Source organism: Dipodomys spectabilis, unplaced genomic scaffold (genome assembly GCF_019054845.1).
Source record: "Dipodomys spectabilis isolate Male_0828 unplaced genomic scaffold, ASM1905484v1 ptg000232l, whole genome shotgun sequence".
Taxonomy (NCBI): Eukaryota; Metazoa; Chordata; class Mammalia; order Rodentia; family Heteromyidae; genus Dipodomys; species Dipodomys spectabilis.
Window position 1 is genome coordinate 176,286 of NW_024870909.1, and position 16,706 is coordinate 192,991.

The window sequence follows — 16,706 nt, forward strand, 5'->3', positions numbered from 1 at the left end:
TGAGCCACAGCGCCACTTCCGGCTTTTTTCTTTTTGCTTATGTGGTACTTAGGAATCGAACCCAGGGCCTCTGGCATGCAATGCAAGTGCTCTACCACTGAGCCACCTTCCCAGCCCAGGCCTACTTTTTTAGATGAAAACAAGTGTTTTTAAAAAAACAAGGATTTAGGTAGTCATACAAAGGACTTCTATTTTACTACTGCATTGTACTTTTTTTTCTAATGTTGGTAACCAATAAATAATGGATCTATTAGAAAGCTCTTAAAGCTCATATATTGAATAGTAACTTCTCTTACACTATATCTTGGTATTTCCCAAATCATTTATGTAGAAGGCATTGTTTCCTATTTTCTCCTTCCTAGAATAAGCTGCATATGAAGACACCACTGGTCCTCATTTTCAGTCTGTGCATTTGCATACGGAGGAAAATCTTTCATCTGCTCTCTATCAATTCACTACTCTCCAGTTAGAATGATTTAAAATAGTAAAAATGGAAAAAGAGAAAATAAATCATGGTGAAAAAACATATGCAGAAAATTCACCGGATTTTTCTGACCATTTCAACCAACGTGAACTATTGGGGAAATACATGGATACCTCATTCCCACTGGTACTCAAATTCTCTGGTTAGGCAATTCTGATGAAGACAAGGAACAAGATGAAAACGTGAGGAAGGTATCAATTGCAAGAAAATAATGGAGAAGAATCCATGCAAATTTCTTCTTTCGGATGCAGAAATTAATCGGCTTACTACAGTGCCGAGACTACTTTCCAAAAAGACCGTTCATATGTATACTACAAATGAGGTAAATACACCCTTCTTCATCGGGAAGCCTAGAGTGGACATTTAGACATTGTCCATGAGTTGGTAGCTCAAGGCAGATATTCATGCAAAAATTCTGAATGGCTTGGCACCCCTGCACAGTGCATATATGTGGAATAATACCAGAATGGATTCTTTCATACTTCATCATGATGCAGATACCAATCCCCAAACTAAAGGCCTCTTTACCCCCTTGAATATTGTTGCTGGGGATAGAAATAGCAAAGATATGCTGTATCTCCTTCTGTTGAACCATGATATCAAACCGGGTCTGAAAAACAACTTGGAAGAAACCTCATCTAATATTGCCAAAAGGATAAGTATGTATCACTACCTCTTTGAAGTTGTGGAAGGCTGTACAAATTGTTCTCCTACGTAGTAATGGTTTGGTTAAGTTTCTTAAATTTCAAAAGTGCCAGTCCATCCTTTGTGGCCCTACAAAATATTTTCATAATACAAAACAACAGCAATATCTTAATTTAAAAATTTATGGATTCCATGGTATTCTTCCACGTGAATTGCCTGACTTTGATGTCAAAATGTATTCAAGAGTTGTTTGTATGCATCTATAATGATTTCTGCAGAGTTTGTGATTTTTTAATTTTATCTTATCTGTTGAATAGTATAGAAATTAAAGATATTCCTGGTGCTTGTCTGAAAAAACTATCTATGATTGTATAAAGTCCATAATCTATTTCATTGTCTTCTAGATATAATACTTTGAAGTCTACATTGTTTTATAATATATAGGTTCATTAATAAATGTGTCCTTTAAGATTACATTCCATGTAGAAAAGGTTTAAGATTCCTTTTTACCTAGGTCCTTATATTATTTTATTTCTTTGGGATAAAAAGATAATGTTATCTAATTTCAAGTATTGTAAATGTTATGCTATGTAAGGACCTTTTGAAGGTGAAGATTTAATACACTGATGTCAAACTAACCTTTAATTCTATGAATTACAGGTTTTGTTACACTTGTATTTTTGTAATCTACTTTTTAATAACTATTTTTCATTTCTTGCATTTGAAGAATGAAAAATATGGAATACTTCACAAATTTTCATACCATCATTGTGCAAGTGCCATGTTAATCTCTGTATTGTTGTCATTTGTGTAGACCTGCTGCTGAAGCATGGAGTATCCTCTTAATTTAAGTAGCTAACGATGCAATCTTTATACAGGCATATATCCTTGGTTGCCTATTTCTAACAAGGAACCCTTATTGTTACTAAAAATGCTATTGATCTTATTTCTCTAAATTTCTGTGTATTGTTTGGTCGATTGCTCACATTTGAAATTTTTTGTCAATGATTATTTTGTCGTTTTCATTTTAAATTTGATCATATTTTGAAGCCTTTATAGCTAAGTCCAAAGGTAATGGCTTTTCAAGTACTTATCTATCAACTGAGTTAGCTTTGTGGAGCTAATGAATTCAAAGTAAGCCTTGCTTAAGAGCTTCTTCTAAACTTCTGCAGCTTAAAATTTCCTAAATGTGGTCTCAGTGGTACAAATGTCTTTCTAACCCTTTACCCTTCTTCCATGTAGGAACAGACCAACCAGAATATCTTACCCTGACAGCATAGATTGTTTTACTGGAACAAAACTAATCTTAGTTACAAGGATTCGTGGAGAGATGAACACTTCAGACCTAATTGTTCAGAATAGAAGGTATTTTATCAAAATATAATTGTTTATTATATCTATGATTTCAAAAGTAGCTAAAGCCAAGAAGGTGAAAAAAATGTTCATATTTGTGTTTACCTAATATCCTGGCCTGTCTACCATCCAACCAGGCAGGAACATACACTAGTGACTTTCTATCCCCAAATATTTCCATAGCTCCTGGAGAAGTCCATATGTTTCTCCTCGATTTTAGGCCTTAAATTGGTAATGTTTTAATCAAAGTGTTTCCTCTTGCCTCCAGGCTGTAAATTTACAAATGGTAAAGTTTTAGGTCTAACTCTATCAAAAACTGAGGTAGAGAAAATGGAATAATACTTTAAAACAGAGTTGCCTTTGATACCCTAAACACAACGGAACAATGCATATCAATTTCTTATATTATATATACTTATATATTTTATATTTATATGTGCTGATCTTAAATTTCACACAGTGAATCTTACTAGAATTAATTTATAATTTGACAAATAAATTGAAAATTATTCCCATAAACAGACTGCAACATAAATAATTAGGTTAGAATACATATTAGAATATAAAAAGTCTCAATGCAATGTCTTCGGTATAAACTTGTGATACCTTCTAAGTGTTCTTGGTCTTCTGAATTCACATAGTTAAACAAAAAGTATGTTTTCCTCTAATCAAGAAGAGATTTTACACTGCTGATGTGTTTATTGTGTTAACTCGCTAGTCCCAAAGTGTTTTTTTTCCATATTTCTGAAGCATTCTTACTGATTATACCCAAATTTTGCTGATATGATGCCTAAAAGTAGTACCCATGGGTCCGAGGATATCAGGTCCCAGTTACCTGCATCATCAGATAACATGGGCAAGACTTCTCACCTTGGCCTATGCAACATGCTAAGAGAAAATAATTGAAGACCCATCTCAATTTCTCATTTCCTATAATATTTCAGTGCCCCAATTCCTTGCAGGAATTTGCAGTAAGCATTTGTGAAATGTAAGGCAATTTAGAATGAAAGATGAGATCACAAAATATGAGAGAAAGTACTGTAGTTCAAACTTTCAATTTACTGATGACCAGCACATATGAGTAAACAAAACCACAAATGTCACAAGATTATTTTTAATACCCCTCTCCTAATGATGAATGCAAGATTTCAGTCCAGCATAAGTAGGGCAAAAAATAATTCCTGGAATGGTAGATCCATAATTGTTCTACCAAGGCTAGGAAAACTTGACTTACAGTTCAAATATAATTTCGAAAAACATTAATTGAGAAGACCCTTAGTACTTCAAAACACTGGTACTTCAGTAAAACTTGGTTCTGTAGTCTAAAAATGTTGTCATTCTCAAACCAATGATATCCTACATTTAATCTCTTGTAGGTATATTCCTTTTCAAATAAACTTTTTAAAATCATATTCACCAAAATAACACTTGACAAGTAGATGATAGTGACATTAAGTTTTTCAAGTGTAGGAATCAAGTTACAATAGAGTTGATTTATTTACCCAGCACTACTGCCAAATAAGTTCATCCATTCATTAAAGTGTAGAAATAGTATCTCCCACCATTTGCGTTGTTCAGTAGGTGCCTTCCAGAAATGTGTTAAATAGATCAGCCTCCCATAATTCGAACCCAAATATTAGCTAATAAAGTAAATTTCATCACATAAGAAGGTACATTTTAAAAAGTCACTAATAGTTGCCTTATCATGTGTTGCCTTATCATGTATTTTCCCTATCTGTCTAACATAGTAAGAAATATGACTTTAAGTCTTGAACATGGGTACTGATCAGAGATGTGACAAACATAAAATCTGTCTTCTATTTCTATCATATTCCTCAACAGTAGTAAATTTTAGTTTTCTTCTTTTTCCAAAACTTATAGGTAGTAGAAAATATCATCCCATGTAAAATAAAATAATCACACAACATTGTACAAAGCCATTTATAAAAACTGGTAGTTAGCTATAAATTCTAAGTGATTTTTAAACTTTCTTGTTGACTAAAGATTAATCTTCCAAAAAGATGAGAATAAAATCATGTCTAGATGCTTCACGTCTCCAGTCTTGCAAATTGTTATTGCAGATGAATGAATTATGGAAATATAAGCTGACATCATTACAAGTATATGTGGGATTGTAACTCCATGGAATGTACATAAACCCTTCAAAGTATTAACAGACAGTTTAACAGAATGACTATCAGGAAGTTGAAACCAGAAAGGAATAGTAGTAAAGACATAAAATGAATGAAAAATGTAACAAGGGGCAAGTACAGCTAGAATACTCAATGTACACATGTAATAAAGGAAGTCCTAAATCTGAAATAAATCTTGGAGAAAGGGTTGGTTGAGAATGATAGAAGGAGTGACTCTGATCCAGGAGCATTGGACAATTAGGTGGACATATTTAATTGTAACACAATTGCACAACCTTTTGAAATTCAGTTAAATACACAACTACAAACAAAAACACACAAAAATCACATCCAAACAGCAATCCCTAGAGAGTATGTATGTGAGCTCACAAAATTTTAAGCAGTTAATGAAGGGCAGTCATGGGAAAAGCAAACAAACTGTTCAAAGAAGGCAGTTTGGGGTAGGGGAGAATTTTGAACAGATTTAAATAAATTGTCAAAGGTTATAAATCACCTACATCTACTGCAAATCTTTTCTTCTGTGAGTATTCTTTTTTTTTTGGGGGGGGGTCCGGTCGTGGGGCCTGAACTCTGGGCCTGGGCGCTGTCCCTCAGCTCTTCAGCTCAAGGCTAGGGCTCTACCACTTGAGCCACAGCTCCACTTCTGGCTTTTTCTTTTTGCTTATGTGATGTTGAGGAATCGAACCCAGGGCCTCAGGCATGCAAGGCAAGCGCTCTACCACTGAGCCACTTTCCCAGCCCCCATTCTTTGAGTATTCTTTGTCTTAACTGGTTACTCCAGTCCTGAGCTACACTTTATGGCTTGTGAAGATAGAATAGAAGAAACAAGGTCAAGAACCCATTACACCACTGGAGAGAATACAGTCCTCTATGGTTTCTCTCACCTTTCTTCACTACTCTTTTCTCATACTTTTAATAAAGTCAAGTGATTTTGTATTACATTTTCCTTTCTTTTTCAGAGAATTACTGTTTGGTAATTAAATGTCAATTCACAAATTTTGATGTCTTTTTTTAAAAGAACTTTGAATTTAAATTCCATTGCAACCTTGTTTCACACAGTGAGAGTATTTTTTCTGTGTAAGGACAATTCTCAAGGGAACCTACAGGATTTACGGCAAGGTTTGTGAGGATTGTTTGTTTACTGTGAAAATGAGCCATATTCACCCACATTGCTCCCTCTCAGCTAAGTCTCCACGGATTTCTTTGCATGAAAGCATATTTTCCCAGACAATTTTAAATTTTCTTAATAGGCTAAGTTGTTAAAAAGTTTGAACAATTAAAATTTACCTGTCACAAATTTTAAAGCTCTTTTGAAATTCCTTTATCAGAATCGTGAATTCACCAATCATAATCCCGCCTTTACCATCAAAAAGAGTTAACATGTTGTTTTCATGATATAGTATCCATGAAACTACTATTTTCCAGTGCCTTTGTTTTGCGTATATATGACCATATATGCTGATGCTGAGCAAAAGGAACTCCAAGATATGGAAAGAGAAATATTTATTTGCGGTGTTGTTTTTGATGTAATATGTGATTTCTATTTTCTTTAGGAATTTCCCCTATGGTTTATCCTCTGCTGTGTTTGATTTTGGTACCCTGTGTATTTTGTATACATTTACCTTAATTAGGGAAGGGAACAGGAACAAAAAAAATGGTGTGGCAAAGGAAAAAGAGCAAACCAATGCAATAGCAATTCTCACAAGACAGTAAGTTGGAAATACACATTACAATGTCTGAGGGGTATTGGGGTGAAGGGAAAACTGTGAGAAAAATGAGAGAGGGGAAAACAAGTTTGAAAAGTTATGTATTCAGTACCTTACAATGGCTGTAACCCCAGTGCACATCACTTTCACATTAAAATTAAATTTAAAAAGTAAGCTGATGAAATGAAATTTCACTGTTTTGGTATAGTAACTATTATTCTTTATGTAGTAACTTTTTAAAAATCAGTATTATTTGGCATCTAATTTGAATTAATTACCTCTTCTTTATCAGAGGGTCATCAACTTGAATGATATCCAAATAGACATTTTTTTCACAATATACTTGCCAATATTTTGAAAATAGAATAAATTTAGTATTTTCTTATACTAAAACAGAAAACAGTTTATTTCTTTGGAAACCCATAACTTTTAAAAGTAAATAAGTTATTAAAAGGACAGAATGTATGTGTTCTTCAAAATTCCTATGACTAATAACTACTCATTTTCAAATTCTGAACATTCCATACCTGAGAGATTCAAAATATACCTGTTTGCATGTTAGGTAATTCTGCAATAGATGCATTTTCAAATGGGGTGTTACAGACTGATAAGTGAACAGAAAAAGAGCCACATTCTGATCTAGGATAAAACTATGAAGCATGTTATAATTAATTCTTTAAGAGTAAGCAGTTGTTTGTCAGATTAAGCTATTGTTTCATGACCATCAATCACAAGATTTATGCCATAAAGTCATCCTCGCCCACCAGTTTCCAACTTGTAGGATGCACCTCAAAATTCCCTTAATTCACATCAAAATAGCTTATCTCCATTGTGAAAATACACTGCACCTCTGCTAATGTGAAACCCTCCATGATCTGAAAAGAATGCCACTATAAACTGGGTTGCATCATTTTTCTTCCTCTGGTATTCTTGGAAATATTATTTATATTTATACTTTTTTAGCTATCATAGATAATCAGGATGATAAGATTGTAAGATTACAGTTCAAAGCCTGGGAAGACTCAGGGTCTATGTTGAAGGGGCAGAATTATGCAGGCTCTGGCCTCAGGATTATCTGAGGACTGTGTTTGAGTATTAGGAAAGCTCTTGGTATGCCGGGCTAGAGAGGGAAAATGTTCTCTCTCCCTATCTCAAAACACATGTCACAGACTCCTGGGAGCTGAGGAAGTAGCTCTTCTGCTTGCTTAATCATAGATGAACAGCTGGTCAAGCATTTTCCTGAGATTGGAGAAGTGATGTGAGCTTGCTCTAAAATAGTTTAGATAATAATATACCAAGACAGGGCTGGGAAGGTGGCTCAGTGGTAGAGCGCTTGCCTTGCATGCATGAGGCCCTGGGTTCGATTCCTCAGCACCACATAAGCAAAAAGAAAAAAAGCCGGAAGTGGTAATGTCCCTCAAGTGGTAGAGCTCTAGCCTTGAGCTGAAGAGCTGAGGGACAGCGCCCAGGCCCAGAGTTAAGGCCCCACGATCGGACCCCCCAAAAAATAATAATATACCAAGGCATTGTCTCATAGGTCAAGTAAAAATGTATCTGTTGAAATTTTTGTGTCAATGTCTTCTGACCAAATCTTGGCAAAGATCATGCTTGCTTGTCTTTAAATACCCACTAACAATAAATCATAGTATGCAGTGGCAATTGCTGTATGCACTCTGCATCCCCAGTGTCCTGGTGATTTCTTTACCGTTACCCAGGGACACCAAGGCACTAGATGATACAACTGGCACCCAAACAGGGACCCTTCATTGTTGAATTCAGGAAAGGATATTCAGGTAAGTACTTTTAATTACAGGGTGATGGGACAAGTTAAACCTACTCCGTACTTACATATGCTTAAACATTGCTTATGGTCTAAATATTTCTTCTTCTGACATAGAAATGTGTATTAATGTAGTTAGGGAATGGAATCCTTGGTTCCCTGATGAAGGAACATTAGATGTTTATAATTGGAAACGAGTAAAGAATAACGTAGAAAGAGCTGTTCGAGAAGGGGAAAAGATTCCTATTAGATTTTGGTCCATTTGGGCTATTTTACATACCCTTTTTAAAGCTTTGAATGAGGAAAGATTAATAGCAGACTTAAAGAAAGAGGCCACCCCTTCTATTGTAGATTTACAATTGGACTCTGAGGTTAAGGACGCAATAGATAAGGATGCATTGCAATTAATAGAGAAAAACCAAGAGGTAAAAAAGACTGAAAAGGAACAAACTGAAAGTGTAAATAAAATTTCTGAGCAAATGGAATTGATTTTATCAAAATTACAACATATGGAGTTGGAAATTAGCAGAGTGAAAGGAGAACCAGAGAAAGTGAAAGTAAAGCAGCCTTCAGCTCCTTCACTGGCGGATGCAATTTTTTTTTAATTTAATTTAATTTTATTTGTGAACATACTGTACAGAGGGATTACAATTACATGGGCAGGATAATGCATACATTTCTTACCAAGCATTGCAGCCTCTTTTGTTTACCCTTCACATCCCTTCCCAGCTTCCCCCCTCCCAATCCCAATCCCAATCCCAATCCTTCCCCTCCCCCTCCTCCCCCCCATCCCCCCGCACCGACGTTGTAAAGCTCGTTTTGGACATGACAACTTGTACTTCTCATTGTTGCTAGAGGTCCACCTCTATCCTTAAACGATTTGTTTTTCCCCATCTCCTCCACAAGTTATACTGACATCAAATATAGTGAAAGCAGGGGTTATACTGTGGGGGAGGGACATACAAAGCAACAAGGAAGTAATCTTATAAATGCGTTAGAAACACACGCATGAAAGAAAAAAAAACTTTAAAATACATATCTAAGGGTTCATTCTCTTAACATCACATTATCTGACCTTTTCTGCTTGACTCACACATATACTAGATATTGCAAATAAGGGAAACCATGGGACCTATGTTCCTTTGGGCCTGGCTTACTTCACTTAATATAATTTTTTCCAAGTTTTTCCATTTCCTAACAAATGGGGCAATGTCATTCTTTCTGATGGAGGCATAGAATTCCATTGTGTAAGCTACCAGCACAACTATGTTTATTGCAACCTTATTTACCATAGCTAAGACATGGAACCAACCCAGATGCCCCTCAGCAGATGAATGGCAGATGCAATATTTACAGCATCACTCCCTCACAAAACAGAGGGCTCAGACCGTGAGTTTGATGAAGAAATGCCTATTTTTTTCTTATCCTGTAATTCGACCACCCCCTAAGAATGGTATATCTCAATCAGCCAGATATGAAGGTGCTGCTGTTGATGATATTGGTAAACTTAAGAAGGCAGTGATGGTGTATGGTCCTTGTAAGGTCCGCTCCAGGATGACGAGCAGACTCAACCCTCCTTGCAGCAAAGTCTACACCCAGTACCTGCATTAGCTAGGTAACTGGGACAAATGGAAGAGGTCACATCTGCATCTCCTGAGGTCACATCTGAATTTGATGTGGCCACACCTTTCTCTGCCCATACCCTAGATAAGGCCTAGCCCATGCCTAGAGGCACTCTCTCGCTGCTCTTTTCTAGCTCTCTCTGCTCTTTTCTAGCTCTCTCACTGTTCTTTTCTTGCTCTCTCTGCTCTCTCTCTGCTCTCTTGCTGCTCTTTTCTAGCTCTCTGTTATCTCGCAGCTTTTTTCTAGCTCTCTGCTCTCTCACTGCTCTTTTCTAGCTCTCTCTTCTCTCTCTTTCCTCTCTTTCTTTCCTCTCTCTTTCCCAGCTCTCTCTTTCCTAGGCCTTTCCCAGCCACGTGGAGTGCCAACCTTGCCTGGACCCAGCAGGTCTACTGAATAAGCCTATCCCTTACCTGAATACCATGTGCATGGTGCTGTTCTTACTCTGCTACCTTTTTTTAAAAAACCTAACATAAATGATGGCATGACTAGTATAAAGGGCTTAAAGTCAGGATAGCTGGGATTTCTCTGTTTTTTTTTCCCCTCTTTTTTCTTTTTCTGTTTGTTTTTCTCTTTTCGCTCTGAGGAATACCCACAGTTCTGATGGCCTTTTGCGAACCCATCTGTCTGCTGCGGACACAGCGCATTGATACCATTGCTGGCCTTCACATCCACGTCCACACCACTTCTCTACTCTGGTGAGTGAAGCTACTCTATGGTTCTCTGTTGCTCTCTCTAGAGGGCTGTGGGGGAAGTCGGGACGCCGCTTATGCCTGGTCAGCTCTCCTTCACTCACCAGACTGACTCTCCTACTCATTTAATGGGGTGCTGCAAATCACACCTGAGCCGTGAAACCCCTTTGAAATGTCTCCTGCGCTCCCTGGAAAGCCAGAGTGCCTCATTTTTATGCCATTCTCAGATGTAGACAGTTTTTGCTACTGCAATGGTAAATGGTCAGAATTCTGTTTATTTTTGGGCTCTCTTTGCTCTCTCTCTGCCATTCATGTCCAAGTTTCCCTATCTCTCCCTTTCTTTGTTCTACATTTTGGCTTGTGCCCTGAAGAGTGCAACACAAGCTGCGTCCCAGGGACCCCCTCTAGGTTCTCTCTCAAAGGCTAGCCAATTGTAGTCTTGGTCTATTTGTTCAGGGTGTCTTTGCATGTTTTTTTCAGAAATTCGCCATCTTGTTCGCCATCTTGGCCACATTGTAGCTTAAGGATTTGGCCCCATCTGACCCTTAACCTTCCACCAAACTTACTACTCCATTCGGCTATTCTAAGGTGCCTTGCTACTGGTAACTGAGGCCCAACCATGTGATGTGTTTTGTTAGCAAAGATGTCTAAACATTGTTGTCAAAATTTTAGGTTTTGAGTTTTGCCTTTTTGGTTTTGTGTTGTGTATTCTACTGACTACATGGTTTTAAAATACTGGGCATATCTATGTTAAAATTCTCATCACATCTAATCACATCTAATGAGTTTTGCCATTTCAGAATATTTGTTGGCAATTCTTGATAATCCTTTTTGTTTTGTGTTGTGTATTCTACTGACTACATGGTTCTAAAATACTGGGCATATCTGTGCTGAAATTCTCATCACATCTAATGAGTTTTGTCATTTCAGAATAGTTGTCAGTCAATTCTTGATAAGAACCAGGTAAGCTCTACTTATTCTACTTGATCTCCTTGTTGCTTTAATTTGGAAATAATAAAGGGCTTTGGTGGCAATGATTGCAGTTCAAAGCCAGCCCGGGCTGAAAAATCCCTAAGACTCCATCTCCCAACTAACCTGCAAAGAGCCCAGCTGCAAGCATCGCTCAAGACTCTTATCTCTAAGCAGCCAAACACTGGAAGTGCTATTGTAACTCAACATGGTAGAGCACTAGCCTTGAGCAGAAGTGCTCAGGGAACATGCCCAGGCCTTGAGTTCAAACCTCTTTGAATACCAACTGGGACAAGCCATCCCAGCAATGAGCACCTAGACATAGCCAGTCTGGGGAACAAGGGAACATGGAGAGGAGTAAGAGGAGCTGACACATCAGCTACTTTGTGCCTGCCCTTTCAAAATTAACCAGAGCCGGGAGGTCAGGGGAAGTAAGGAGCCTGTCCATCCAATGTCTATACCTGTCTACCTATTAACTGAACAGGAATTTATATTCTTGCCTTTGTCACCTGACTTCTCTACCTAGTCAACAGATATCAGAAGTAGCTAGGGACATTTCTACAACATTTTCAACCCCAAGTCCTTCCTCTTGCCATTTATTTGCTCTCTAGTATTTTTTTTTCAGCCCCTCAATGCTCATGAGACTTCTCCAGACTTCATCTAAGGACTCACACCACCAAGGGACCACTGCTGCTCACTGCCTTCTCTGGGAGGGGACCAAATTCCAGCCTTTTACCTCTATTGCCGACACCCCCTTGTCAGCAGGAAGTAGCCATAGAGAATCCACACCCTATTTTATGATTATTAAAAGGCTGGAATGTAAGGTCCGCTCCAGGATGGTGAGCAGACTCCAACCTCCTCTCAACAAAGTCTCCACCCAGTACCTGCGTTACCTAGGCAACTGGGACACCTGGAAGAGGTCACATCTGCATCCCCTGAGGTCACATCTGTATTTGATGTGGCCACACCTTTCTCTGCCCATTCCCTAGATAAGGCCTAGCCCAGGCCCAGAGGTGCTCTCTCGCTGCTCTTTTCTAGCTCTCAGTGTCGTAACATCAGAAGACAGACAGACAGCTGTCTTTAAACCTTATATTATGGAAGTTCCAGTTAACATAATTGGTAGAGATGTACTGGAACAATGGGGAGCTCATATTCAATTTTAATATTTTTAGATGGAACGCATAAAGACATTATGGAAATCTGAGGAACTTCTTTGGATTCAACAAAGTCCTTTATCTAAAGAAAAATTAGAAGCAGCTCATCAATTAGTTGAAGAACAGTTAACCAAAGGACATATTGAGCCGTTTATGTCACCATGGAAATTTACAATATTTGTTATTAAAAAGAAGTCAGGGAAATGAAGATTGCAGACTGATTTACAAGGAGGTAAGGCATCCATGTACCCTATGGAGGCTTTTCAATCTGGTATACTGTCGCCTGCCATGCTTCCTAAAAATTGGCCAATAGTAGTAGTAGATTTTCAAGATTGATTTTTTACCATCCCTGTACATGTAAAAGATTATAAAAGATTTGCCTTTTCTTTACCACAAATAAATCATCACACCCCTCATCAGCACTTCCAATGGAAGGTGTTGCCCCAAGGAATGATGCATTCTCCATGTGTCAGATATATGTTGATAAGGCCTTAAAACCTGTTAGACAAAAATGGCCTCACATTTATATTTTTTATTATATGGATGATATTTTACTTGCAGAACCAAATGTGACAGAATTAGAAATGGTGTTACAGTGTTTACCCTCTATATTTAAAAATTTTAGAATAATAATAGCACTTGAAAAAATACAAAAAGATACGGTGGTAAAATATTTAGGATATTTTTTTTTGTTTTTTGTTTTCTTTTATTGTGAAAATACTGTACAGAGGGGTTACAGTTACATGGGCAAGATAGTTAGTACATTTCTTATCAAGCATTGTAGCTTCCTCCTTTGTTTATCCTTCCCATCCCTTCCTATCTTCCCTCCCCCCCCACCAAGTCCCCCCCCCCAAGTTGTAAAGTTCGTTTTTGACATGACAACTTGTACTTCTCATTGTTGCAACAGGTCCACATGTATCCTTATTTAAATGACTTATTTTTCCCCTTCCCCTCCACAAATTATACCTGGCACGGACCGGCTCTGTCGGGACAACAGAGGACACCTAGTGGAGGAACTGGAATAGGTGGGGAGATGGCAAACAGACAACTCACACACAAGAGGAGTGGATGCTGAGTGCGATTTAATGCAGAGGACAACAAGCTTTTATAGCAAAAGTCTCCATGAGAAAGGGCAAAAGGTTACACAATCTTGTTGTAAGGCTTTGTTCTTGGGTGGTCACCAGCTGGTCGCCTGATCTTGTTTTTTGGATGACGAGCTATGACGATAGACACTTGTTTTCGGCTTTACCTCTATTTTTAAGAAATACAATGGGTTTCGATGTTTATCACCAATTAACCATTAACCAGAGCATATGGGCAAGGTGCTGAACAGAAAAGCATGAACTCTAGTACTTCATAGTTACTTTTGTTTAGTTTTGTACTTTATACGTTTTAAATCTTTTCTAAGCAATTGTGCTTAGAGGGTTCCCAATTTGTGGCCAAAAATCATGATATTCAGTATACTTAGTTAAATCTGGTCATATTTAAGCTCATAGTGTCTTTTCTGTAACCTTTTCACATAATCGTTTACTCTTTTCTATAGAGGCCTTAAGTGTCTCATAAAATCTTTCTTATTCCTTCTTTAATAGTAAGCACCAAAGAGACCTAGATCTAGCAAGTCTCTCAGGAAATGAAAGAGAGTAATAGGAAGTTCTTTCTCCCAAGTAGTTTTCCCAACAATTGCCATCCTTATCATACACACCTGTTAAAGGCTATGGATCTGGGGGAAGTCTTTGGGGTCCTCTAGATAATGGAGGATCCCACCGTTTTCCTATGATAAGCCATTGCCACCTTTTCATCTACCAACCTTTTAGGAATCTTATTTAGCTTTTGGTCTAAATATCCCTCTACATCTTTCTTATCTACAAGATATCTGTATGAATCTATTGTATATGCTTTAGGATCAAAGGGAAGTCTCCAATAGCCATACACTCTTTTTGCTCTAGCCGTGCCTACAGCTTCTTGTAAATCTCTTACAAACAATTCTTTCTGCTGAAATGACATCATGAAACCCCCAATACTTTTATATTTACTTATGACTTGTTTACTAGCCTCCATAAGAGGGGCTTTCAGGGTAGCACTTAACTCTGGTGAGTTAGTCATATTCTCAAGACACTCATCAGATGTTGGAGTCATCAACACTTTTAAGAAAGAGCCTTGAATAAGGGAACATTGAGCATGAGTAAGTACAATGAGCAGCAGGAACAGTAAAAGATTAATAGGCTCTCTTCTACAGCGAAGAAAAGAAAAACAGCACCACATCTTTCCCTGGGACTTGCCAGCCTTTTCCAGGGGGTAGCCCTCTTTGAGCCCCATTCTCAGATCTGAAAGCAGGTTTCCCATGCTAAGCAGACTCCACCGGAGTACGCGTGGCATATACGGACATCAAATACAGTGAAAGCAGGGGTTATACTGTTGGAGTGGGACATACAAAGCAACAAAGAAATAATCTTATAAATGCGTTAGAAACAAATGCATGAAAGAAAAAAAGACATTTAAATACATATCTTAGGGTTCATTTTTCTAACATCACATTATCTGATCTTTTCTGCTTGACTCATACATATACTAGATATTGCAAATAAGGGAAATCATGGGACCTATGTTTCTTTGGGCTTGGCTTACTTCACTTAATATAATTTTTTTCCAAGTCTTTCCATTTCCTAACAAATGGGGCAATGTCATCCTCCGTGCTCCTGGATTAGAAAGATTAACATCGTGAAAATGGCAATACTTCCCAAGGTTATCTACAAATTCAATGCGATACCTATCAAAATTCCAACATCATTCTTCAAGGAAATAGTAGAGGCAATCCAAAAATTCATATGGAACAATAAAAGACCCCGAATAGCAAAAACGCTCTTCAATGGAAAGAACACTGCTGGAGGAATATCAATACCAAATTTCAAACTCTACTATAAAGCGATAGTAATCAAAACAGCTTGGTACTGGCACAAGAACAGATCTCAGGACCAATGGAATAGAATTGAAAACCCAGAAATGAACCTACAGACCTACAGCCATCTAATCTTTGATAAGGGAGCTAAAAAAATAGAATGGAAGAAAGACAGCCTCTTCAGTAAATGGTGCTGGCAAAATTGGTTAACTACTTGTCGAAAACTAAAGCTAGATCCTTATATACCACCCTCCACTAGAATCAACTCCAAATGGATCAAAGACCTCGGAGTCAAAGCAGACACTCTGAATACATTACAGAATAGAATAGGAGAAACCTAGGTCTCCTTGGCGCAGGCCGAAATTTTCTTAATAGAGACCCAGAAACACAAAAATAATCAAAGAAAGGTTGGACAAATGGGATTGCATGAAGTTGCAGAGCTTCTGCATTGCAACGGATATAGCTAGCAAGATCAATAGAAAGCCCACGGATTGGGAGAAGATCTTCACTAGCCATACAAAGGAAAAGGGTCTCATATCTAAAATATACTTGGAACTCAAAAAATTAAATCCCCCAACAACAAATCCTCAGAGAAACAACTGCCCAATAAATAAGTGGGCTAATGACTTAAAGAGAAACTTCTCTGAAGAAGAAAGAAGGATGGCCAATAGACACATGAAGAAATGCTCAACATCCCTCGCCATAAAAGAAATGCAAATCCAAACAACATTGAGATACCACCTCACCCCAGTTAGAATGGCTAAAATCAAGAACTCTAATAACAACAGATGCTGGAGGGGATGTGGACAGAAGGGAACATTACTTCATTGTTGGTGGGAGTGTAAACTTGTTCAACCACTTTGGAAAGTAATATGGAGGTTCCTCAAAAGACTCCACATAGAGCTCCCTTATAACCCAGCAATCCCACTTTTGGGCATTTATCCAAATGTTTACAAAAAGACCACACTAAAGCTACCAGCACAACTATGTTTATTGAAGCATTATTTACCATAGTTAAGATCTGGCACCAACCCAGATGCCCCTCAGTAGATGAATGGATCAAGAAAATGTGGTATATATACACAATGGAGTTCTATGCCTCCATCAGGATATGTTGTTTGTAGACAAACAGTGTCACCTCAAAAAATATCTTTACGACGTGATCAATTACATATAGTAAATGATTTTCAAAAGTTACTAGGAGATATTATTTGCATGCGACCAGCCTTAGGAATTCCTTCTTATCAATTAAAT

The 16,706-nt window shown here is 37.7% G+C and overlaps 1 pseudogene; it reads right to left on the reverse strand.

Moving 5' to 3' along the window:
- Positions 1-1,860: 1,860 nt before the first annotated feature.
- On the reverse strand, positions 1,861-1,960 carry LOC122123936 (annotated as a pseudogene).
- Between the last annotated feature and the right edge of the window lie 14,746 nt (positions 1,961-16,706).